Raw genomic sequence first — 27,417 nt, forward strand, 5'->3', positions numbered from 1 at the left:
GAGGGGAGAGGGGAGGAGAGGAGAGGAGAGGAGAGGAGAGGAGAGGAGAGGAGAGGAGAGGAGAGGAGAGGAGAGGAGAGGAGAGGAGAGGAGAGAAGAGAAGGGAAAAACCTACTACCACAAAAGAAAGATAAATCCTGTCCTGCTTTACTAAAGTGCTTTTCACTAAGGGCAAGACCAAGAAATAGACAGATCTTCCTCACTGTCTTGTAAAGACTTCGAAGGAGTTGTACATTGGCATTGCGAAATTTGGAACAGAGGCTCTGAAGATTCTTTATGAGTCAGTAGCACCTGGAAAAGAGGTTAAGTGTGCAGGTGCAAGAACAACATCAACTACTGAGTAAGAGCATAAGCTTTGAGGTCCAGGGGAAATATACTTGTAATAAGACTCCTCAAGACAGTCAGGTGCTCATGGTATCTGAGAAACTGTGAGCCTGGGAAACATGTCAATTTTGAATATGACATCTCTCTCTCTCTTTGCTCTGAGTGGTTTTGGGATTACCGAGACAATCATAGTGCCCAAGCAAAGGGAATCATTGTAGAAATTCTCCCAGTTCATTGTGGGAGAATCAGATTCCCTAGAATTTTTTATGTAATTCAAGGCTAACAATCCCTCTCTATAATGCTCTTCAGATAACTGATTGCTCATAATAATCTGATAAGAGATGCATAAAATAAAAAATTTGAGCTAGGCTATTGCTTGGTAAGAAAAGTGCCTTCCACATATGTATGAGAACTCAAGTTCACATCCACAAGAATGCACATACAAAAAACAGGCATGACGTCTCTTATCTGTAATCTCAGACTTGGAAGAAGTCCCTGACACTCAATGGCTAGACAGCCTAACTGAATCATGAGCTTCAAGATCCTATGGAGAACCATCAAGAAAATACACTAGATGTCCACTTCTGGCCTCCACATGAATGTACACATATACCTGTATGCCCACATGCAACACACACACACATACACACACACACACACACACACACACACACACACACAAACTCCATACACACATACACAGATAATTTTAAAAGATAAAGAAGAAAATTCTATCCATGAAGTTCCTTGGCAAAGCTGCTACACTCTACATTCACTTTTTCCTCCTGGGACTGGGAATGTCTCAGCAATTCTTCTAGAAGATTAGAGTTCCATAACTGTAGCCTCTCCTGCCCTCTTGGACATGGCTCCCATGTGGCATAACTTCATACATGTACGTATGCATGTGCAAACACACACAGACGGAAAAATTAAAAATAAAAGTAGATCTTAAGTTACTGTTATTTTCGTAATATGATTTGAGATCTATGTCTGTCACTGGCGTTTTTTATTAAATAAGGTTTACTGCTGACACAATGCATTTGCATTCTCATGTCTTTAAGTGGTGTGCCTAAGGTGTGGTTTTAAGTTAATTTGATGTCAAGAACTACTAATGTTCTGCATTGGCAAACTGAGTTGTCTGAGTCTTCTTAATGGATACTCCAAATGAGAGCCTGTATGTAAAAGCCCTCTGGGAAAGTAAGAAATGCTTGATGTTACTGTAAACTCCTTAACAGTAAGTGATGCTTCAGCGAGCACCACATGCACACAGGCACAGGCACAGGCACACATACACACACATGCATGCACTCACTTGTCTGAATCTTCCTAATTTAGAAAAATAAAAGATAAGAACCAATTTTGGTTCAAGCTTTTCTCTGAAGCTTTTCAAGCACCTCGTGAGTGAGGTTCAGCTAGTATGGGGAGGGCTGACCCACAAAAATAAACATATATCTTCCTAACACATCACATCATTGTATGTCATATTCTACTAATAAGGCGCCTCTCTTCTGGGAATGAAAGATTTACAAAAATGAATGCATAATTTAAAAATTGAATTTACGGTAACATCAAGCATTTCTTACCTTCCCAGAGTGCTTTTATATACAGACTCTCATTTAGTGTATCCGCTAAGAAGACTCAGATAATTCAGTTTGCCAATGCGAAAGCAAGGGGGTGACTCTGTAAATATTTAAATATGTTCAAGTTTCTGAAAAAGGAAAAAAAAATGATCTACTTATCCCTTGGCTTCTAATTGTGTCACTCAGAAGATGTAGCAAGGACCCTGTCATTCCCATGAGTCTTCTCATTTATTTCTTGCAACAACTAGGTGACACACATACGATTCTCTATCTCTTAGGTCGCCACCACTGCGAGGTGTCAAACTTTAATTAGATCTAACTCTGCGCTTCTAGGAAACAGAGCCTTACTAAGTCGTCAGCGACCCCAGTTGCTCTCTATTAGCTTCTACAGGGAACGCACATGCACACTTAAGACAGTGCGATCAAGCAAGATGTGGGGAAAAAGGGAAGTCGCAGAATATGTTTAAATTCAGACTATTGCAAGGTGTTCATTTTTACTGAGTTGATGGATATGATTATACAGTTTATCGCCGAGGGAATAAAATTGTGTTCCCTGTGTGTTTTGTGTTCTGGGACAGACAGTAACAGAGAGGTAAATTCAAGTTACCATTAGTCACACACAGAAAAAAAAATGAAAATATTGAGGCTGAATTATTAAACTTTTAGTAACTTTGGGTCCATTCTTCTGAATAAAAACTGTTTTATTTTGTCAATGGAAGTTTAATATATCAAGGTTCTTTATCAAATTAAATTGGAGTTTGAACAAACTTTGTCTGTGACATTTTCAAATTATGTAAAGTTTGTCATGTGCTGGAGGAAAGTCTTTATCCTACACTTTTCATACAAAGACAAACAAGGATTACTAGGAGGTGAGAGAACAGAAGAGCCATCTGTAAGCAGAAAATATGTAAAGTGAAAGAGAAGGGTGGGCATTTATACTGAAATTACTTTTATAGTCTCTGTTACCAACAGCCATGATGTACTGGGTTAAAGCAACATGGGTTAATTAACTTTGCTGGGGGGTTGAATGTCTGGTTGCAGCCACTGGGCTGAATTCCTGTTGTCAGCAGGGTGCAAGCCTTCTGTGGACTTTAGGGTGGGGCTCTTTGTTGGGATTTTCCAGTTTGTAGAAACTGACCCATGTTTTCTGGATCCTGGCCATTTCCTCCATCTTTGCAACCTATGGTTGTGCATCTCTGCCAGGAAATAAGTGCTCCCTTGTTTTAGGAATTCACATGGTTGAACTGAACACATATAATAACCCCTATCTCATGATAATCTTCCTCCTCTTCATCTTCCTCCTCTTCTTCATCTTCCTCCTCTTCCTTCTCCTCCTCAGATCTAAACTCAGGTCTTCCTGCCTTGTTTCCTCCATTAAGTCACTTCTATAGCCCCCATCTGAAGAATCTTAGCAATATCCACAATGCCTCTTTTGTCTTGCAATGTAAAACATTCAGTTACCAGGACTGGGATGTGGACATCTTTAAGGGTCCATTCATAGGCAAAGTTTGATTCCATAGAGGGTGAAGAAAGGGTAATATGGGTAATATGGGCCTCAGTTCATGAGGGCCTTTGAGGGAGATCAGCATAGAGAGGCACATTGATTAAGAACTAAACTGTATAAGACAAAGCATGTGTGTGTGTGTGTGTGTGTGTGTGTGTGTGTGTGTGTGTGAGAGAGAGAGAGAGAGAGAGAGAGAGAGAGAGAGAGAGAGAGAGAGACTTAAGTAATTTTACTGAAACTCTTTAATAAAGAAACTGTAAGATTATGAACATGTATACATGTTCATTAACAGAATTTGATAAAATCTCTCTTGGGCTCAGTCTTTTGAGTATTGTATAAAACCTCTTGTGAGCCAGAGACTCTGGAAAAGTCAGCAGACATCTTAACACATCCTGATGTCAGGGAAAGTTGAGGCAAGGCTTGAGTTAGAAAAATCTTGAAACTGACAGAGAAGAAGTCTGACGCCAAGCTGTGTGATTCTGCATTGTGCTCATCCTACACCCTGATAGGCATGGAGTAGAAATCTTCAGCCTGTCTTCTTGAACCTTGTGAGCTACATGTTAGGCTCCAGCCATGTGAGCATTTTTTTGGGGGGGGGGCCTTTCTGAATCATGGACTTGTCTTGGAGTGAATCCAAGTCATATTCTGTGTCATGGCGGTGGAGATGAGGAGGAGGTGGCGTGGAGTTTAGTTGGGGACTCGGAAAGAAAGGACTATAGTGCCAAATTCAATGCCAAAGAGCCACCTGGAGCTTACAAGATATGATGCCAGTGCAGCCTGAATGCTCTCTGGAGTTGAATGTCCCTGGAGTTGGTACCCAGTTCTAACTCATGGCTAAAGTGGCTGGTCAGGAAGCTCCAGAGATTCTCTCATCTCTGCCTCCCATGCTTAGATTAAAGGCACACACTGCTATCATGTCTAGCTTTTTCCTTCATTTCTGCGAATCAAGCTGAGGTTCTCTTGCTTGTGCAGTGTTCACATTACCCAGTGCATGGCCTTCCCAGCCCTATTGCCTAGAGCCTTTCTTGAAGATTCTTCCTTCTACTTCGGTGTCCTATTTATCTCAAGTTCTATTTGAATATCTTCATTTGAAGAAGGATTTCTAGAACTTGACTCGTTATTAATAACATCAACAAAAAGACAAGGTTGGCGCTGGTATTGAGCATCATCTCGCTGTAACCTTTTACCTCCAATATATTTTTAACTAACTTTGTGCTTTGCCCATGCTTCTGAAACAGAATTTGACTCTAGAATCAAAGACAGGCAAGCACAGAATGAAGTTCATAGGTGCTCTTCTAGAAATAATATGCTTTATGCGCCCTAATCCAACCAGAATGTTACCCTTCCAGTATGTGATTAAAAATATCATTGATATTTTAAAGACTCCGTTTTTAGCAAAAATCTTAGAAGCCTGCTGTGCACTTTGTAGATGTATACATTTATACATCTAGGTAGGCAGAACCATGCTGCTAGTGCCCAATGCCAGTGCATGGGAACAGTACAGAATACATTCTTCATTAGATTGTGGCTCTCAGGTTTTTGGTTTCCTTTTGCTCGTGAGGAAGTAGGGAATGAGACAGTTCTAATAGACACCCATGATCATCATGGAGGCTCACTACTTCACTAAGCCTTGATTCCTTCCATTTTTTACCACTTTCCCAAGTGTAGGTGCAATTTTCTGTAGCCTTTCATATCATTGTTGCAAGGACAGTGTGAGGACCCTGACAAAATGAGGATGGAAGTGGGACTGAGGGGTGACCAAATGCTCAGGATGCTGCTTTCCAGCAGAAGAGAGATATGGAGAAATGAGTGTGTCTCACGAGGAGTTCTGAGGTATGACATAGCTTTGAGAGGACAATTCCATAGACCTATTTATTGTTAAAATCATGTGAGGTGTACGTATACATAAGAGCAGTTGCCCATGGAGATTGGAGGAGCCACTGGAGCTGGAGTTACAGATTGTTGTGAATAGCCTGATTTGGATACTGGGAATCGAATCTGAATCCACTGGAATAACAGTATGTGCTCTTAACTCCTTGAACTAGTTCTCCAGGCCCAGCATTCCACATCCATGAGTGCTTAACAGGAGGAATATTACTATAATTTCACACAAATTAGCCATTTATTTGTTGTAAAACACCAGGTATTTTCTCCACTCCAAACAGGAAGGAGACACCTCATTATTCTGCTCTATAGTCAGCAGGAAGGAAATAGTCTGTGTTTTAGGCTTTCTTGGGAATTGTTTTGGATTATCGCAAAAGGGAGAGGGGCTTTAGGCTCTGTTCTGAGTGGAGCAGATTTCCATTTGAAGACTGGCATGCAGACTAGGAAAACGTTAATCACTGGAAGTGATCATGAGAACAGGAGGTCCAGACCCTTCTTTGCACATGAGTTCAGTGCTCTGACTCAGTGGTACACGAGGAAGTCTGGATACCAAGACCCATAGTTTTGAGAAGAGTGATCTAGACATTAAAGTTGGGCTTGTGAACAGAAGGAGGGATTCCCAGTGTCTGGAGCCCCCAAAACAGCAAACAACTCAATCAGACTTACCACCCATGAGACAGAGAGGCTAGGTAACAATGGCAGATATTGTGGATTAAGAACTGAGAGAAAACAAATTGTTATGTGTGTGCATGTGAGAGAGCGGAAGATTGAAAGAGAAAGGCAAAAATGATGTTATTGAATTTTAATTACAAAAATAGAAGGTGGCCACAGTCCTTTTTTGTAATTTGCCTCTAGGTACAGAGGTTTCTCTTTACTATTAGATAAAAACACAGAATATAAAGCAAGACTTCCTACATGTACTCTATGAGCTGAGACTGAAAGTTTATACAGTCCAATGTTTTCATCAGAAAAATGAATAAAGTAATAACTCTTAATCCATGATATTATTGTGCTAAGTAAGCTTATAACTATGAGACACTGACATTATCTGGAACAAAGCACCTATTGTGGGAATGATAATATTTTTTTTTAACTTCATGACCTCATATAGATGAAGGGGGCATTGAATATAATGAAAGTTGGTTTGTTTTTTAACCATATGAAAGTAAATTTAACACAAAAAATTGATGTGTGTGTGTGTGTGTGTGTGTGTGTGTGACTACTTTTGAGATATTGAGTGAATTAAATTTATGGTTCTCTAACACAGTACCTAGCAATAGAACATCATTTTTTAAATTTTGTCTCCATATCAAAACTACTGGATTACAATTGCTCCTTTAAAGTACTGTTGACTTGTGTACTAGAATGCTTCAGTGAGACTGAAACGGACCATTTGTCAGCATCTCAGGGCAGAGCCACATCCCTGAGGTTCCAAATGTAGGTAAAAGTATTATGCAGAGTTGAGGTAGAGAGATTTGCCACATAAAAATATATACAGAATGATTTTGAAGCTCAGAGAGTATTCTTTCAAGAATGGTTTCCATCTCAGAGTGGATGAAGGTGGAGGGAAGCAAGCACTGGAGTTTCTATCATAGGGTTCAAAAGCCAAAGTATTAGATGGGGAAATCACAGCCCAGGACATGGTTCCTAGCTATGGAGCTCTGTTCCTCTATAACACAGCCTCAGAGCTGACTTTTACTAGGTCTTTGGAGAATTCCATTTTGACACTAGTTTTTAATAATATCTGCATGAAAGGGTAAAGAACCGAGACAGTGCCACAAGAGGGTATTAATGGTGATATTTAAAAAGGACAGAGGGAAGCTCTTAACAAATTGAGGCAGAAGACCCTGATTCACATAGATGATTTTCCCTCCCCTGTGAGTTCCTGAGGAAAGAGAGAGAGAGAGAGAGAGAGAGAGAGAGAGAGAGAGAGAGAGAGAAGGGGGAGGGGAGAAGGTGGAGGAGCATGTCAATGTTAATATTTCCACTTTTCTGCACACAGTCTAGCCTTGCTTCATATGGAGTCAAATATGTGACCTACAATACCAACTTGCTTGTTTGGGATTTAGGTGAACAGATAATAGTATAGTTGGGAGGTGAGTGATAGATAGTAATTGTAGACAGAAATTGAACTGTTTCAGTCTAGAGGGTTGAGAAACTGCCTCAGCGGGTCTGTCAGCTACCCTAGTGTTTTCCTATGGCTAAAAGTATACATTCTAGCTGTTCCTGTAGCCCTTTCCCACCACATTCATCTTTAGACATGACCCTGGTCTTAATATTCTTGGCTCTTCCCCCTTGGTTCAATTGGAAATGCAGCGTTCACCTGGAATCAAATGCCACTGCCTAGTGAGCCTTGCTCGCCTGCCTGTTTTCATAATACTCTGCCAAGCCCTCAGAAAGTTATTTATTTTCTAATCATAAATATAGTGGCAATAGCTACATGATATTCTTCGCAGCCTCTTCCCAGGGACTCTGATTCGGTGCCCATGGCTTTGTCTACTTACTAGCTATCCCTGCCTTCCTTGTCGGATGTATCTCTCTGGCCTCTGGTTAGCAGATATTAAATTGTTGACCTGCACTTGCTTCCTCATCTTTCTGAAGAATGTGGGTGAAGGTTTTCCTTCATCTGGCCCTCTTTAGGAACATCATTTATGTATGATCTTTGAATGTTTTCTGGTCCCCAAGAAATGAGGTGGCATCTGATAGTTGTCTGATTAGATACACCACATGCACACATGAACATATGCACACACACACACACACATGTATACATATGCACATATTTATATATGCATATACATTTGTGTACATACTTTGAAAATAGAGAAAGAGAGAGGGAGAATATTAACCTGAAAGTTAAGAAAAAAAAAAGCACAAAATTTGAACCCAATTCTTGGTGACTCAAATTATTTTCATAATTTGAATTGAGCACAAGCTGTAGCATTTCTCTGAAATATTAATATCTTAAAATTTTCAGAAAAATATCGATGAACAAACTCAGTATCACAAATTAAGAAATAGAGAACAGCCAAAGATCAAATTTTATATTGCTTCACATAACAACCCCTCCCTTGCTTTCCCAAAACTCACAGTCCAAACACAAATATATCCTTCTGGAAAATATGCCCTTTTGTTCTGCATTGGTATCCCCACATGGGGTATAGAGATTCAAAGATAAGTACCACAAACCATGCAAATACATCCAAGATCTTTTGGTCTAAGTTAGGGAAAAAATCAATTTATGAAATAATTCATTGGAAATTTCTAGAGAGAAGTTGTTCTTGAGTATTTTGGGAGGCAGGTACTTTTATGGTTTCATTTGGGAATGTGAAAGCTCCTTTGTTGCGGAACAAACTGAAAAGTTTGTGACTATAGAGACAGATACTATGGCTGCCTAGATTAGAAGAAATAGATGGACTGGTAGCTGTGGAGAAATAAGCAAATTGGTAGAAGAATGGATGCTAACTGGTCAGTGTGCTGAGGGGAGGATGCTACATGGTCGCAGAAGTGGGATTTACTGGAGAAGACAGGGATAGAACCACAAGGAAGATGGGGTGAAATCACAGAACATCTTGCATGTCATGCTGAAGAGGTTGAATTTTATTCTGGAGGCAACAGAGAACCATTAAACTGGCAGTGATTTTTGCATACTGGAAAGGTCATTCCCACAGCGTATGGAGGATGGAAAAGAAGAGAGTAGAATCAGAGGACTACTGGGAGCGAGTGGTGTGTGTGAGTGTGGAGTGATGAGAGTCCCCACTGATACAGTATCAGAGGATCTGGGAAGATCTGCTGAGTGCAGCTATGCTGTAATGATGGAATTAGTAGCACACACCTGTAATTTTAGCGCTTGGGAGGCAGAAGCAGGAGACTAGAAATTTTAGACTAGTCTAGATGACACTGTAACACCATGTCTTAAGAAGAAAGAAAAGGTGGAAGAAGAAGAGGAAGAGAAGAAAGAGGAGGGGAAAGAGGAAAAGAAAGAAGAGGAGGAACTTTATTGACTGGGAGAATGAAATGAACATGGCTGTGATATGAATCTGTGATGTGTATGAACACGCAGTGTGGTAGAGAGCAGGGAGAAGGGGCTTTGATGAGGAAGTCCATTCATTCAAACAGGTGTGGGCAAGCTACTGTGCTATCCTCTAGGTTCCTCAGATAAGTAAAAAGAAGGCTTCCTGCCCTCCTGGGACTCACAGCTTAGTATGAGAGATGTAAATTAGGTAACCATTCCATTTATAATCACAAAATTAAAACACTCAACAGACATGCCATAAGGGATCTCAAGATGAAGAAGTCAGTAGTCTGCTAGGCAGGATGCCTAGAGGTAGTTCCTGTAGGGGCGTGTTTAAGGTTAACAGCTGAAAACTGAGAAATAATAACCAGGGAAGGAATATAACAAACAGAGGCAGGAACAAACGCAAAGGCATCAAAGTCAGAAAGTGGCTTGTTTGAGAAATAGAAAGAAGGCCGTTGTTGCTGCAGAGGACTTAGTGAGGAACTGAAGAAGAAGAGAGATGGGCAAGTACTGGGGAATCAGAACCCAGTACCAGGAGGAAGAGCAAAGTGCTAAGCTTAGTTGCAAAGCAAGCCATTAGCTGTGGTAGTTTGAATATGCTTTACCCAGGGAGTGGCACTATAAGGAAGTGTGACTTTTCGGAGTAGGTGTGGCCTAGTTGAAAGAAGTGTACCATTGTGGGAGTGGGCAGTGAGACCCTCCACCTAACCACATGGGAGCCAGTCTTCTCCTAGCGGCCTTCAGATGAAAATGTAGAACTCTCAGCCCCTCCAGCATCATACCAATCTGGATGCTGCCATGCTTCTGCCTTGATGATAATGGAGTGAACTTTTGAACCCATAAGCCAGCCCCAATTAAATGTCCTTATAGGAGTTGCCTTGGTCATGGTGCCTGTTCACACCAGTAAAACCCTGACTTGTACAGTAGCTTTTATCTTCAAGCCAAACTTACTAGCTCCCAAAATAAACTTCATTATTCAAACTCTAGCAGGCAACTGAGTTTGAGACATCTAAGAAAGTATGATGAACATTTTGAATGCAATTTTGCGTAGATATTAGGAGAAAATATGAATTTAGAAGTTTGGAACTTTAGTAAGGCAGCTAGAAGTCTGAAAGAAACTAGACATCTGCTCTTTGGAATAGAAGCTGTACTCCTGAGCTGAGACTTGGAAGTCTGATGTGTAGCCCTGCTGCAGCTGGTATAATAAAGGTTTATCTATGTGAGTTGTCCCTTGTGGCAGGGAGGGTTGAGTCATAGAATTCAGAATAGGTCTGAATAAAGAGCTAAGTGATGGAGCTGGTATCTGTTATTTGCATTCAGAAGCAGACGTTATCAAAATAGAGGTTTGTTAGAGACCAACATTTATGAAAGAAGAGGGATGGGAAAAAGGAGAAATCAAACTCCCATAATGCATTGGACTTGAATCAGTAAGCATTTATTGCTTAATCTTGCATAGCCATTGAATGTTTCTGGCCTGCAAGGAGTGACCTTGGTCAGAGCTACTTGCTGCAAGTGAGGCTGACCCTAAACAGTAGACACTCCTCTGTCTGAATTCTTTGTAGCCAAATACAGGGTTCCCCTAAAGTGGAATCTGGGTGGAATCCTTTCATGTCTATAATCAGCACCAGCGAAGTGGGTGATAAAAGCCTTCATGAGAGACTTGAGAAGATCTCTGATCAACATCTTCATTCATAAAATAGGCTGTTGTGAAAGCCACATTTATGAAAACTGTCTATCTGATTCTTCTTCCAGTTCTGGAAGAATGGATTGAGAAGATCAGCATCACCTTGCAGTAGTGGACACCATAAAATGTAAAAATGTATTTTAATGCAAAACTCAAATATTAATCCTCTCATCATACCATAGACCATGCCTCAAGCTTCAGAGGCAGAGCTAACAAGGTCAAAGAGTTGAGTTTCATGATGCTATTAATGGAGGAAGTGATAATAGAGGTGAAACAAATGCTTCAGGAAAATGACTTCTAGTTCAAGCATGTCCTCTCTATGTCTGGGTTCTGAAAGCATGGTTTCCAGTGCAACAATATTGAGAGAGCCTTTAATAGGTTCTAGCTCAGTGTAACTTAGACAATGGGAATGTGCCTTCAGCAGGGATTAATGAGGCTCTTGTTGGACCTTGGTTAGTTCTTCTGAGAAGATTTTATCCATAAAAAGAAAACCGGGCCTTTCCCCAATCTCTTCCTTCTTCTCTCTCCTGTTTACTTTTACCATGATGCCATCTGCCTCCTTGTGATATAGTCAGAAAGGCCTCCCTAGAGGCCAACCCAGTGGATTCATGGAAGACCCAGACTTCCATCCTCAAATACTGTGAACTCAACAAATCTCTTCTGTCTATCAGCCATTCTCTAGTATTTTGTTATTTCCTGTCACTGTGATAAAATGCCCTGCCAAAAGCATCTTAAGGGACATGTAATTGCTTTCATCTCACAGATCCAGGTTACAGTCCACCACGGCAGGGAAGCCATATCAGCAGTAACGTGTACCTTGTCACATTGCTTTCACAGACAGAAGAAAAGAGCAGCTAATGCATACAGTCTCCATGGCAGTCTTTATTATATACAGTCCAAGTTTTCTCACCTAGGGAATGGTCCTTCCAGCAACTAAAATGAGTTTCCCCCATACCAGTTAATTATCAAGAAAATTCCTCGTACATTCTCACCTGCTACATTTAATCTAGACATCCTTCACAAGTCTGCCTGGAGGCTTGTGTGAACAGTTAGTACCACGGCAGAAAATGGGCTAGCACCAAGATGTGGTAGTCTGGATTCACACTCCTGAGTCATACAGGGTTGCAGGGTCTCAACATTGACTCAGGTTTCCAGGATATTGTTCTAGATGGCTAAATGCTCACCTCCATGGCTGGACTCCCACTAAGCCCATTTCCCACTTAGTCATTTTCCCTCTCTTCTTAGAGACCTTATTGCGCGTATTGGCAATGTCTTTGCAAGGAGAACTCAGTAACTCATGCAAATGCGACAGGCTAATACCATCAGTCCCACAGGTTCCATGTCCTTGTCGGTACACCAAGCTGGATTGTGTTGACACCACCTCTCTCTTCTGGATTCATCTGTTCATTCCACCACCAAGTGTCTGGCCTAAGAACAGAGACAGTGTGATGAGCTGTGAGGGAGACTGTTTGAGTGTGTTTATAATGATGGTAGAAGGGTAGACTTACCTGTGCTGTGGGATCTACTTAATGGCAAGTACTGTTGAAGGAAGAGTCGTTGCTATTTCTTACACTTTTTTTTTTTTAGATTCCTATAAATCTTATTTTGTTTTCCTTTTCCCCTTGCATTCTTCAAGTACAGAGCACGTGATTGCAATTATTTCTCCTCTACTGCTGCTTCAGAGGATGATTGATATGAATGACATCTGAACAATGATTTTTATTTAAATTTTCCTCAGTAAACATATTCAGGGCACTTATGAGCAAATTCTTAAAGTGGAAAATGACTAACTTTTTGACTTTTGGAATACTGAGTAGCAAGAAAGTGAATGCAACATGGGAGACAACAACAGCAGAAGCACACCAAACAACATTTCTGGAGATTATTGCTCTCAACTGATTATTTGTTTTATGTGCATTGAATATCTATTGAGCATTGTATGAAGAGAAAATTAAGACAATTAGAAAATGATAATTTTTCTTCTGATTAATTCAATCAGAGAAAGATGGCAAAGAAATAATTTCTTAGAAAATATTTGAAGGTAATGTCACCAAACTGACAGATCATTCTATGCAGAACCTCAGGAGGGCATGCAAAACCCAGATGGGTGTTACAGGTGCCTCTCAATTAAACTTTGTACCATAGAGGCCCAATAAGGACATAGAAGATTTTGAAGTGGCAATAATGAGAGATGTCCTGGCTGTCTCCACTCCGAAAATCTCCTCCCCAGGCTCATTCATACCCACAAGATGGGGAGAATGGCTGTGGGGAGTATATATTGCTTTCCTGCTGACATTTCTGAATTCATGAGGCAGATGAGTCTTCCAAGACATTTTCAAGAAAGACTAAGAGAGAGGAGAGAGAGAGAGAGAGGGAGAGAGAGAGAGAGAGAGAGAGAGAGAGAGAGAGAGAGAGAGAGAGAGAGAGCGAGCGCACATCAGCAGAATGAGGAGATATGGTTTAGAACCATTGTTTCCAACTAACCCAGTTAACTAGCTAGGCTTTTGAATTCTCAGTTCTCTCATTTTCAAAATGGAGAAAAATCATGATTATTGAGAGAGTTGTCCATGAAATGCTACATATAAAGCAGATGGCACAATGCCCAGAACTTAGTATAATAGCCACTTGATAAATAGTAGCCGAGCCAGAGGGCAGGGGGCTGCTCTGACTTTCCACTATTTCTAAGAATTTTCCAAGCAGTTTAGATAACACAACAGTGCTCTTGGCCTCCCTCCCCACTGCATACTAAATGCTCGTACTTCCTCATCTTCTATTTTAAAAAACAAACTAGCTTTCATGTGTCCCATTTCTTCTTAAGTGGTGTGATCTCTGTGGAAGTTGACAAATGCATGGATTTGTTAAAATGTTCACCTTTTTAGATACTGTTGCAAGACAGCTTTGATGGGAAGAAAATAGGCACAGCAATGATAAGACATATGTAAAACTTGATCTGAAAGTCGCAATACCCAAAGAAATAAGAAATCCCTGATAGTATCATGTCAAGGTATAAATTAGAAAGCAGAATAAATATGTCAGTCTCTCCCATTTCATAGGTGGGAACCCACATAGGTGATTTCTGAGGCTTAGAAGGCCAGGTCTGGTTTCTTAATTGCCACTTAAGTCTTCTATGCCCCTTTTCTGAGTCTTTGTGGAAGAGCTTTCCTTTATTAACACATAGCACAGGTTATCTCACATGATGATGAATTTTCTATGATCCCTTCAATGCATCAGAGATAAACTGAGGACAAGTGAGGGAAAGGGGCAATTCTGGGAGGTATGGAAAGGAAAGGGACTACTAGGTCTATGATCATTAAACACAACAGGTTTCTCACTTGCATAGCTGAGGACTCTACTCCAGTATCACACTGACAGGCATTTGTCTTTGATTATATGTTTTGAGTTAGTCTTGCTATATAGTCCAAGATGATCTTGAGTTCACAATCCTCCTGCCTCAGCCTACCCAATGCTGGGATTATAGCATGCATCAAAAAATGCCCGACTTTGGCAATCATTGTATTAAAGGCATATGTGCTCAGTGAGCTGACCCATGGATTCATAAGACCCTTTTCTGAAACACTCCCTCGACTGGGGACAAACACTTTAGTTGGGCCAGCATCTTATTGCTGTTGCAAGATATGGAGACTATTCCTATTTAGATATCCTACTTCACTGCCTGGTTCTTGACAACTTTATGGAGACCCTCGCCAGTTTGCTTATGCGTTCAGCACAGAAAGATACCCTGCTGCCATGGATCTATCTCCTGGACTTGCTGAGACTTTTACTAGTAGATGCCAATCATATACATCAACTTCTGTCCTTTTGGCTTTATTTATTCTGTGTTTGGTCTTCTTCTTTTGTTCATGCTAGTCAGAAGCCTGAATATATTAACTTTCTTTTTAACTAGATGCATAGTGAACTATCATCTATGGTCCATCTGCTAAAAAATGTCCTTCAGTGTTCCAGAGAGACAATATGTTTCAGTGATGAGAGAGTGAGAGTAAAATGCCTATGTCCAACCAAAACACAAATATTTATGAGGAAAAACTATGGTTTTTTTCTGTTCTAATTCAAAATATGTGCTTATAAAGCTCACCACATTCTTATATGTACCAGGTATTAATATTTTCATTTTTTCTAATTCAGTTTTCTTGCGAATAGCTGTCCAGGTCAAACATTGTTTAATAATTCTTTTAAAATAACACTTTCAAATGGAATGATTTTATCCTGGCTCTCAGGTTCCACATTAGGGTGTAGATCAGCTTCGCATGACACAGTAACTGTACCCGGTGTTTAAAGAGAGAGAGCAGTTCTACACAATATCTATTTAAGTTTGGAAACTTTGCAATCAGGATGAATTCCCACTGAACTGAAGGCAACACCATGAATGCGCCTCCCTCCCCATGAGCATTGTGTGTACACTGGGGATGGGAGTATAACATATAGGGAAGTGTTCCTTTTCCTTCTATTAAATGGAAAAATTTGTCTCCAACCTGAAAAGCATGACCTCGCTGCCCTGGCTCACACCAGGTTAAACAATTTCAGGACTTTCCATAACAAGTTTGGCTCATGGATCACGTAATGTCAAGATCCTGGGCTCCACTGATCACTTTCCTTTACATCATAATCAATCATCTTATGTTTTAAATGCATTCTCTGATGAAATAAGTGATGACTTGGCTCAATATTTCTTTTGACTTGTATAAACATTTCATTACTGGCTCTTAGTTTGCGGGGTTGGCAATTTAGTTTGTGTGTTTGTGTGTGGGATGGCTCTTGGCAAAGATTGATTAAGGGATAATTCAATACTTTGTATTAAAAATATAAAGTGCACAGTGTTTGGAGTTCAAACCCCATATTTGTGCTTTGCTTTTGTGTGTGTGACTTGGATCAAGTAGACGCATCCCCTGGCCAAGGCTTAAATCTGTAATTTAAGGATCTTTATATCTGCCCCAAAGATTTCTTATTAAGATGCAATAAATGAGTGCATGTAAAATGCCAAGTGTCGTGCCATGTACAGTTCACAGATGTGATCCTTTCCTGAGCCTCCTTTGATTTTCTTGAATAAGTGCATTTTTGGTTCATAGCTATGAATGGTCTTTTATTTGAAGACCCCTTTACTGCCTAAGCTGTTGCCTTCAAATAAGTAACCAAGCATGCTCATTGTTTTTCTTATATACACCTGGGGTTGGAAGTCCTTAACCCTAAGAAAAGAGTATATTTTATTGGAGAATAATGGAAATAATGTTAATCCATATCCATTTTTTACCTTAAAACTGTTGTACATATTAAAAAACAGTTATTAGTATTTTATTTGATCAGTAAGTTATGTGGCAATAGTACTTTTAAGTTCATTTAATGATTAGTTTTTGCCACATCTCAACTTTGTGCACATGTACTGAAGAGAATACTAGCATAATCAGGTGGTCAAAGTGTTCCTACAACATTTTGTACTGATTCTGATTTTTATTCAATCACTGTGACTCAAACTCTCTATTGATCAGGGTTTCCCCAATTGTCACATTAATTTCTACCAGGCTTTCTGGATTTCTGGAGCAAAAGTGTATCTAAAGGAGGCTAAGCACTTGTCTCTGGGATTTTTCTCCAATTACTGACACTCACTCTGGAAACTCTGATGACCATGCATAAGCAATAATGCCCATGTCCACTGTATGGCTTTACTGCACACCTGAACCCAGGAGCATTTCAATGTGAAACAATCAAGATAATGTAGTTGTGTCTTAGAGTCATTAAATAACAACTGTGATAAAAATTGCATATTAAGTTAATAAAGATTGATGTTTGTGTTTGGAATTCACATGTAAGATACTCACGTAAGGAAACAAAATCAAGATACTGACTGAACACAGACTGTTCCAAGCACCACGTTCCTGACTCCTGACTGATCAGAGGGTTTGATAACACCCAAAATTGTCTTTCTATGAACATCTTCAGTGGACTCAAATCTCTTCTGCCACAAGGTCCAGCAGCAGTAAATTCTGTACTAATAACAAGAAATGTCCTCTTCTTGGTTGCCAGCTGTCTTCAGGGACACTTTGCCTCTTGAGAAGACAGGAGAGAATAAAATATTTGATTTTATTTAATACCTATTAGATATTTAGAGTGAAATGTTTTGGAGTTCAAAGAAGATATTTACCAGAGAACTTGGATGTTCTCTTGAGGACTTTTCTGACAGAGCAAAATCACCCTCAGAAGACATCAAATGGGAACTACAAATGACTTTTGCCTTGCTGGTTACAAGACTCTAGTCAACAGCAGACCTCACAGGAGCGAAACACATAAAGTCCTTCAGATGCGTCTAACACACAGTGAGAGCAATGGAGGGCACTGTGTGAAATTCTCGTGTTCTCAGCATATTTATCTTGTTTTTAGCTAACTCCAGGTATCATTTAATAAGATGTTTTATTTAATTATTATTATTGGACCTGATCATAGATATAGCTTCAGGAGTGATTAGGACCAGAGAAATTCAATCAGATAGACTTTGGTAAGACAGTATGAGCAGGCATCATGATTGAGGCTGACTTCTCCTGAGGAAACCTAAGCAGATAGAGATGTGAGAGTTAATACTGTCACCTTGAGAGGCTTTAGAGTCATGATTGGTTATCTAGATTAGTTGATGAGACAGAAAGTTCCAACCTAAGCGTGGGGAACACCACTCTATGGGCTGGGGAATCTCACACTATGAAAAGGAAGAGACATTGATTTGCTCTGTTGATGTCCTCTCCTGCATTGTTTATTGTTGGCCTACCCTTTTTCCCAGTCGTATTCATCTATACCATCATTGGGACCTTCAATTTTGCCTACATTAAGATGGAAGCTGGAATTAATGATATGTTCAACTTGGAAATCATTGACGATAACATGATATGTCTGTTCTAAATCACCACCTCTGTGGGTTGGAATGGACAGCTAGCCTCTATCCTCAACAATGTTCCTTCAAATATGATCAAAAAACTCATCTAGTATGCTCAGTAACAGGGAACTGTCAAACCCTGTCCATGGAGATATTCTATTTTGTCATCTAAATCACCATATACTTTCTGGTTCTGATGAACGGTACATTGCAGTCACTCTGGAGAACTTGAGTGTTGCCAATGAAGAAAGAGCAGAGACCCAGTCCCCAAGAGTGAGGTCAATTTTGAGATGCTCTATGAGGTCTGGGGGAAGGTTTGACCCTAGTGTCCCTTGGTTCATAGAGTTCTGCAAGCTCTCTGATCTTGCAGCTGCCCTGGATCCTCTGCTTCTTATTCTAGAGCCAAACGAAGGCCAGCTCATTGTCATGGATCTACCCATAGTGAGTGGAGAGGAGATCTGTGCCCTAGACATTTTATTTGCTTTGACAAAGAGGGCTTTGGGTGAGAATGGAGGAATGAATTCTCTTTAGTCACAAATGTATGAAAAGTTTATGCCTGCAAATGCTTCTGAAGTGTGCTCTGAAGCCATCATAACTACACTAAGATGAAAACTACAAGAAGACAATGGATCTGCTATTGTCATTCAACATGGTTGCAGATGTCACTTATGGAAAAATGTCAAAAATTATCATACACACACACAGACACACACAGACACACACATACACAGACACACACACAACACACAAACACACACATATATATATAGTGACAGACAGGGATGATGATTCCTCCAATAAAGAGAATCCAATTATCAATAAAGTTAATGAGAACTTGTCCAGAAAAACAAAACAGACACAACTTCCTCCATCTCTCCACCTTCATACAATAGCAAAACCAAAAATATAAAATAGACAAAACAGAAAAGGAAGAAAAATGGAAATATGGGTACAAAGGCAGGACACGGAGCTTCTTTTTGGAAGCCTGTAAAAGTGATTTACTTGTGTTAATCAAACTCTTTCAAGTAGGTCTATAACTAACTGATTTTGTCAAGTATTCTCAAAGGCAGTACACACTCTAGCTCTGATCCACAGGTAGGAGAGCAAGCAGCATTGACACATTGCTGTTTTTGCACTGGTAAATGATCTAATAAAAACTCAGTAACTCTCAAGGGAATAATCACTACCACAAACAAGCATGATTCAATCTTTTAATCTATCAGAAAAACAAGGGTAAAAGAGGAATCTCACTGAGCAGTAGCATTTGTCAATCCCTGCTTCCTGACCTCAGATACAGTGTTCCCAGAAACTCCCTCATTTGGCTGACTCTATGCCTTCCTGCAGGGTAGTCTGTGTCCTGAAACTGTGAGCCAAAATACACTCTTCCTTCTTTAAGTCATATTTGTCTGAGAAAATAGAGAAGTAATTAAGGCAGAATAGTTGATGGAGCTGAGATGTACAGGATAAGGACATTTGGTACTCACAATGGAAAGGAAACAAGATGACCCACTAATGCTCAGCACCATGGTAATGGCTGTATGTCTGCTATCCCTACACAGTATTTTATTTTTGTTATGAGAAATGGTCAGACAAATCACACTCTGGACTGTCTAACCAAATCTGCTGATGATAAATCAATTCTGACTAGATGATGATTATTTAGTTTCAAATAGATGTGTACAACCAAAGAAACAACAATAATAAATTTTATTGGAAGATAAGCTGTTTCTTGTAATTTCTGCGACTTGAATAAATAGCTTTGATTTTGATGAAACCCATCCAGGTTTTGCCTGTATGTTGACTCTATTTTCAAAATTGTGATGTGTACATTCTGATTTTCCCTTCTTTTATCATTATAGTGAAAGCACAATTTCTCATGTACAACAAAACATTCAGAGAAATAGCATGAGGATGTTTTCTCATGGCAAACTCTTTGTGAGTTTCTAATTATTCTTGTAGAGAAAGGGGCTTTAGTTTCAGACTCTAGAATTCCCATGATGTGTGCATTCCGTAAATCTCAATTTGAAGAGAAGGTCCCCGGAAGCATGATCATCCCTCGCATTCCCTGATTTTAGGTCACAACCCCCATGTGCTACATGATCTTCACTCTCCTGCTGGTGAGATCTCTAGAGGAACATTTGGAAAGAGCCATTTAGCTTCAGTTCTGAAAGCCTGTCTATGAGTAACTCTACCATTGCTCTTTCTAAAGAACAAGAAGTAGAAGGTATTTGTCATTTATTCAAATATTTCTCTCTAAAGCTTTTGGTTGTTTTCTTAATTATTATTGAGCATTTTCACTGAGAACATTGAATCGTGAAATTTCCAAGTCACACAGTCCATTGAATCTCTAATTATAAATAAATGATTTCAACTTCCGCTCCTCTGGGGCACTGACTTTATAGATTCATCTGCAAGCTCATCCACCCCTGACTCCCTCTCTGTCTTTCCCTGAAGCCTGCTCATTCTTTGTTGCTGGACATACTGTCCTGGGACCTCATACAAAGTCTGGGAAGAATGAAGGATTTTGGAAAGCTCCGTTGAAATCTTTCTGGAATTCTCTTCGTAATACATAAGGGCTAAGACATACTGACCAAGATTTAGCAGTTCCTGTTCAGATCCACCTTTGGAGGTTGATGGTGACCCTTTCTATGATGTTTTCCTGTATTAGTGTCTGATCACTTAACCTATGCCACAGTACTTTTCTTGCTCAGCCAAGGAGTGAGAACAGAAGAGAATGGCAATTTTATTTTGACACCCCTTCTCTGTCTCTCTCTCTCTCTCCCTCCTTCTCTCATTTTCGTCCCTCTTTCTCCCTCCTTCTCTCCCTCCTTCTGTTTTCTGTGTCTGTTGCATCCACAGAGCAATGACTTAATTGCATATTAAAGGAAAATAGATTTTTTTAGATGTGCTTGTACAGATGGACTGAAGTTTGGAAATGATAGAGATTGATTGGATCATAGCAAAATGGATGCTGTTTGTCAGGTGCCAAACTCATCTATGATTTCTCTATCTCGACACTCTCACTCTACTAGGTGAATGTCTCATCTTTAAACGTGAGGTGACAGGATTAATTGCACACTGAACACTGTCTACAGGTCCTTCTTGCCTTTGATTTCAGCTCAGAGTCTTCATTTCGCATTCATGATTTTCTACATATGGTTCCTGACTTATATTTTGTCACTGTGCGTGGGATGCTCCACTTGCTTTCTCCTCCAAATACTTCTTATTGATCTGTTTTTACCCTCAGGCTTTTGTTAATTTCACATTTCAATCCATGGATTTCTGATTTCCTAGTCCTCCTTGAACTTCAGTTCTTCATCTCTTGCATGGTCATATTTAAGACCAGAAATCTTAATTTTTTCTAAGAGCTTTTCGCCTTGTGGAAAATTATCGTATCCTTACCTCTGACTAGCTATATAATAAGTTACTTGACCTTCATCAGCTTCCAGCCCTTCAAACTGATAAATTTACAATGGCTCTATGGTACCAAACAGTGATCTCAGTGATACAGAAAGTCCTAAATGTCTTCCCACCAGGTGCTTGTGAGTGCATATAAACACTGACACACAAGGAGCACAGTGAAGCCAGGATTTATTGATTGACATTTCCTAAGCAGCGATGCAAAAACTCACTTTGTTTTGTGATGTTAAGGTTAGTAGGTAGAAAATAAGCCATGAGTTCCTAGCTGTGAGTCAGCATTTAGGGTCTGAGATCAGAGACTAACCCTAAGTGAAAGGTAAGCTGCTAGGAAATAGATTAATGATAAGTTAGATATGGGTACCAAACTGTTTAAGGGACAAATTAAAGAAGCATTCAGGGAAGAAGTGAGAATAAGCTTACTGTAAGCAATCTTGTTTCAGGGTAATAGTCTATACTCTATGTCCCAGAATGTCTGATGAAGACAAAGAGTGTCGAACCATTTAAAGCCAGAAGAAAGACTGTCATAACATCACTCTGAAGTATCCCCGTTCAGCACACAGTAAGAAGAATCATGTTACATATAGACAAGTTAGTGTTGGTTTCAGTGTATAAGTTTGAGCCTGTTAGTAACAGCAAACACTCACACCCAACCAAAAATGTGAACAAAGTTTACAATGGTAACCTCAGCAAGCAACTGCTTCATTTAGCTAGGGCAGTGTCCATTACATAAATCCCAGAGTACAGTAGTTTGTCTAATCATGCGATTGTACAGTTCCTAGTAAATAGAATATAATTTTCTTGGCATCTTGATTTTTTTTTATTTAACACTGAGATTTCATAGTATAGCCCCCAACGTTTGAAACATATCTCAACTTCTGCCAGAGCACAGTGGTGTGGCGGTGCTTTGGATGGGATGATGGAGTTGTAACTGAAGACCGAGAAATGATGGACAGAGAGGCAGGGGTGGTAAGATTCACAAGGGAGTGAAGGAGCTGTTGTTCACACTGAAAGTCCTATTTCCAAAGCCCAGGCACTTAGTTTAGAAGCTGTGAAGGATTTTCGAGAAATTTACCACAAGAAATTGGTTCTAAGGTAGACAAGGTTCTGAAAAGCTTTCTATCATGCCTCATGTAACTCAAGGAAAAAATATTATTCCCCTGAATTGGGGGTGAGACAAGAGATGGATTTGTAGAGTGACTAACTGCTTAAATATGTCAAGCATTGCTGCCTCCCCTTTACTTTGAAGAACAGGAAATAATAAATCAGAAAGAAGGGGATTTACTTCCATTTCAAGGTGCCAATAGTCAAGCAAGTTAGCTGGCTCCATGCCTGAGCCGTTATGTGCAGAAAGTGAAGCTGGTGCAAGAGAGGCCACCAGCACTTGGTATGGTGGTGGGGCCTCTGACTCTGGTGATACCAAGGAAAGCAGAATATTTCCCACTGAGGTCTTCTGTTCCGGAAAGGTCAGTGGAAAAGTGAGAGCAGCAGACAATCCAAGCTTCATATCTCCAGGCTTGTCTCTCAGATTTGGATGCTGAAACAATGTTTTCTGTATAACCTAGGTATCTAGGGAAACATCTCTTACATTATCTGTCTGATACTGCAACAGGCATAAAGTTGGGATATTTGGGATGGACCCATTGGGATGCTTTCCGGTATGATATTCCTACAGTTTTCCCTCAGTTGTAAGTGAAATTCCATATTTTCCCCATCTAAAACCTATCTCCTACTTTCAACCTCCCAACCCCCTCAAAGCTCTTGTGCTCCGTTATTGCCTTCCTGTAGATAAGCACTTAATCCAATGACTAAGGCTTAATGCAAAATGGAATGTAAAAGGTTTAATTAGTGGGTCATACTTGTCAAGCCATTGAGGATTCAAGAAAAGGAAATCTTTCTATGTCTAGAAGCCAAGGTCCATCCTGTCCTCTGGGAGTTATCAATGCACCCTGCCAGATACTTGTGGGGACGAGACTGTGGGCAGAATTATGTAAGTGAGTGAGGCAGCCATCCTTTCTCTGGGGTTAGGAAAGTGTGGTGTGGTTGTGAGTTCCAAGTCCTGGTTATGTTAGTTGCCAATCTGGAGTACTTGGGAGCCAAAGGTCTGTGGTTCGGGATGCCTCTCTTTCCACTCTTGGTTCCTGTCATGTAGCAGCCTGCTCATCTGAACATCATTATACATAGAGTTCATTAGAACCCTTAGGAAAGATGGGGGGATGCAGCCAATCCTGACTCCAGCCTCACTACTCAGCTGCTGTTCTCTTTCTCTGCAGTGGCCTTCCAATCTCAGGGTTTCACAACCAGCTCCCCAAAGCCAGTTGTATTTTCCTGTCCTGCATCTGAGACTTGGCCCTCTGCCACAGTTTTCTGGGCTGCACACATCTGCTCTGCCTTAACCTACTTACAGATCTGGGCAAGAGATGCTTCTCCTGACAAGTCCTGCCTTTGACCCACATCAGCAAGGGTCAGTCTCTGACCCTAACCACAAAAATCAAACCTCTCAGGTCAAATACACCATGGACTGACGTCCAAGATTCAGAAAGCCTTCTCACCAACTGGAACTAGACCACACCGAGCCAGACAGGAGTCCAAGGAGAAATGAATACCTCAGTAATAGTAATTTTGTCTTAATAGAAATTTTTATAATTTTTCTCAGTCCTCTATACACATATTATGCTTTATTTTTAATCTTCATTTGAGAGGTTGTTGATATCCCCTACAATTTGCATACAAATTAAGTATGTGACTTATCTCAGTTCCAGTATTGCTGTCTCTTCATAAGTGGGAGATCATATTATCCATTTTACTTTTTTTTAAAAAATGAAGAAAATAATATGTATAAAATGAAAGAAATTATGTGAAACAATGTGCCAGACCCATGTTATATGTTCAAGAAATACATACAAGAGAAAAAAGAACCATTATTCTCATGCCTGCTTGATTTACTATTATAGTTAATATTCTGTATTTCTTTAGACTGTGGCTTTAGATCTATAGAAGCAAAAGTCTGGGTGGCAACCTTTGGACACTTTTTAGTGGTATCATGTTTGGTACACAGCCCTTTTTCTATTAAAATAGCTGCTTATTGATTACCAGTTACAATGGATTATCTCTGGGAATCACATGCTCAGTTGGTTCCTAATTTTTCCACATTACTCAGAAAACAAACTTTTATGCATAATATTACTGCTATCTTCTCGATGATTTTGTAAAATAAAGTCAGTGCTTCTTCTGTATGTCTGCCTTGCCACCTCCACATGTACATGGGATGAGCCCTGCATCTGGTGAAGAGTTCCAACTTCCAGCTTCTTCAACCCACTGTGCTGGCAGCGTTCCATGAGCTCGTCTTGGGAAACAGTAATTGATTACTCTGAAGGGAAAACTCCATCCTAACACCAGCTGGTAGCCAGATATGCCCCAGAGTCCCCTAAATTCATCTCCAGAGCAAGTCTCAGGAGAGACAGTGTGCGCACAAACTGACATTATCTTAAGACCAAATTATGACTGTGTGCAAGGGCTTTCTTCAGCCAACCTGCCTTTACCATCCATTGTCTCAAAGTGTTGAGTTTTCTATTGGCAGATTTGATCAGGCAAGAGTGTTTTTCTATCCAGCATCACTGAAACAAATAACAAATGTGGCAGATAACAGAGAAATAATCTTGGAGTGGAGAAGCGTGGTGTGTCGGAAGTAAAGGAGAAAGGGACCAGCTTTAAAAGGCAGTAGATGGAAGTCGACAGCAGATTTCTAGAGTGGGGCTGACTGACATGTCAGGCTTACCAAAGCTGTTATCCTATCTTCCGGGATGTGAAAAGGAAGTGCAGATGTTGATTGAGTGTCCCAACTCTCCAAATGAGGTGTTTATAGTTTTAGAATATGAATATGATTCCAATCCCCAAAAGTGCGTTCAGGTTGACAAAGCCATATTATGGAATCATTACCCTTCTCTTGAATACAATTCTTGAGAGTTCTTCTCTGTTCTACACAGCATCTGGAATCCTATGGACCTCTGCATCCCTAGTGTAACATATAACCAGTCAGGAAAGGCTGAGTGTCCACTTGCGTTAACAGCAAGGAATAAAAGCTGTGACAGCAAGCACACCATGTGACTTTCAAACACAACTCCAATTTGTGATGATCTCAGGGACTTTGATATTCTATGTGATCATCTTTATCTATATGATCATAATTTCACATATTTTCAATTTTAACTAACTTTTAAGGAAGTTACACATGGTAAGTGCTGCTCTCACCAACTCTGGATCGAGTTCTCAAAGCAGGAGCACAAAGGGAGAGTTCACCTTGAGGGACCTTATAAATAGCTACATGTTCCTACTTCTTGGTCTTGATTATTGTCAAGGTTGTGTGTAGTTTCTATTTTAGGCCCAAATGGCAGAAAAGCCTTTTCTGCAGCCAAGAAGCAGCATTGTGGGGTGCCAATAAATTCTGGGGAAAATTACATTTTAAAAAGGAAAACTCTGACATACATCTGGCAATAGAAGTATTCTGAACATATGGCAACCTGGTAGGTCGGGAGCCATTGGAACATGTGAATTTGAGCTGAATGCTGCCCCCATCGTGTTCTGGGGTGCGTTTGGGGAAGAGCCTGTGGTGAGACCATGTCTTTTTCAAACTGATGTGTCACCCTCACAGGAGAAGGGAGTTGGGTCAAAACCCATGCTTTTGTGGCTGACCTTCTCCTGGCAACCTCTGCATGACTGACTCCCAAGAGCTCTTTATTCTTAGTGATGCGAATGAGTGAGAATAAGACCTTGCTGGCGAAGGTAGGCTTGTCATCATGACTCCACTGATAAATAAAATACTCAGAAACCAGAAACAATCAAGAAATTCAGCCCTTGGAACTAAGGACACCAGTGTTGAGAGTTGATGGTTATTCAAAGTCAAAGGCTTCTTAGCCCTTGGATCCTGCAACTCCACTGGCAGCCTTCTGCTTGACCATATCTGCTGACTACAAGGGTGACATCTTGATGGTAAGTTACGACTTGAGATACAAGTCTTGCAAGGAATAAGCTAGAGCTGCCATTGCAGGAAGGAACATAGATGAGTTGACTTCTGAGAATCCATGAGAGTGTGCCTGAAACCACGGAGAACCAATCAGAAAGAAGGTAAGCCTCCTTCTTCTAGATCTCACACTTACTTTCATGGACCAGTACCTCTCTCAAATATTCTGTACCGCTTATCAATAATGTAACAGTTGTAGTGATGGCAACGTTTCAGTATTCATTTAAAATGACAGTGACTGACATTTCCATTTTTTAGGTAAGAGCACCTAAGCTCAGTAAGCATGCTTGTTGACCAAGGTCATATAGGTTTAAAGAATTGCAGTCCAAATAAAAGTTCAAACTAGATCTGAGTGACTCCAAATATTATTGTTGACGACCAACTCACTGAGTATCAAAGCTGTTACTTCTTTCACAGGGAGGGAGAAGGAATCATAAACTCTGTTTCCTTGATGACAGAAAGGCAGATAGGGCAGGCCACTCCCCTCCCCGAGGATCTGTGGGGAACTAACGGTCACTAGGAAAGAAGAGATAGTTTCTCGAGTGGTATAGCTACTAGTAGAGAGCACATACTCCTGTAAATAATTCATCACCCAAGACTCTGTAGACAAGTTTAATAAAGCTCACTGGGTCATTAAAATAAATAAGTAGATAGAAAATAAATGAATAAATAAATAAATAAATAAATAAATAACAGAGGAGGGTCAACAGTGAAGGGAAGGGGAGCAGGAGATAAATATGATATATATCATGTGATATATATGATAAATATGATATATATGTATAATTGAAAGTGTCATACTGAAATTGATCATAAAATTAACACATCCTGATGAAATTAATTTTTTATTTTATTTTACTTTATTTTATGTTTACAGCCTTTGGATTCTAAAGCAAACAATCATGGCAGTTGCTTCTTACTTCTATCTGATCCTTTCTTTGGCTTGATCTAATTGGGCTGTAAACATTTATTTTCAGAGAAACTGGGCTTTACCCCTTTTATTCTGCTAATTGCGTAATTGAGCCTAACAGTACATTTTGTGACTTGGTGTGCACTCTTTCTCCTAGCACATGTGTTCACACAGGACCACACCATGGAATTCTTAGGCTAGA

The sequence above is a fragment of the Grammomys surdaster genome, unplaced genomic scaffold (assembly GCF_004785775.1).
Source record: "Grammomys surdaster isolate TR1022 unplaced genomic scaffold, NIH_TR_1.0 125574, whole genome shotgun sequence".
NCBI classification, from domain to species: Eukaryota; Metazoa; Chordata; class Mammalia; order Rodentia; family Muridae; genus Grammomys; species Grammomys surdaster.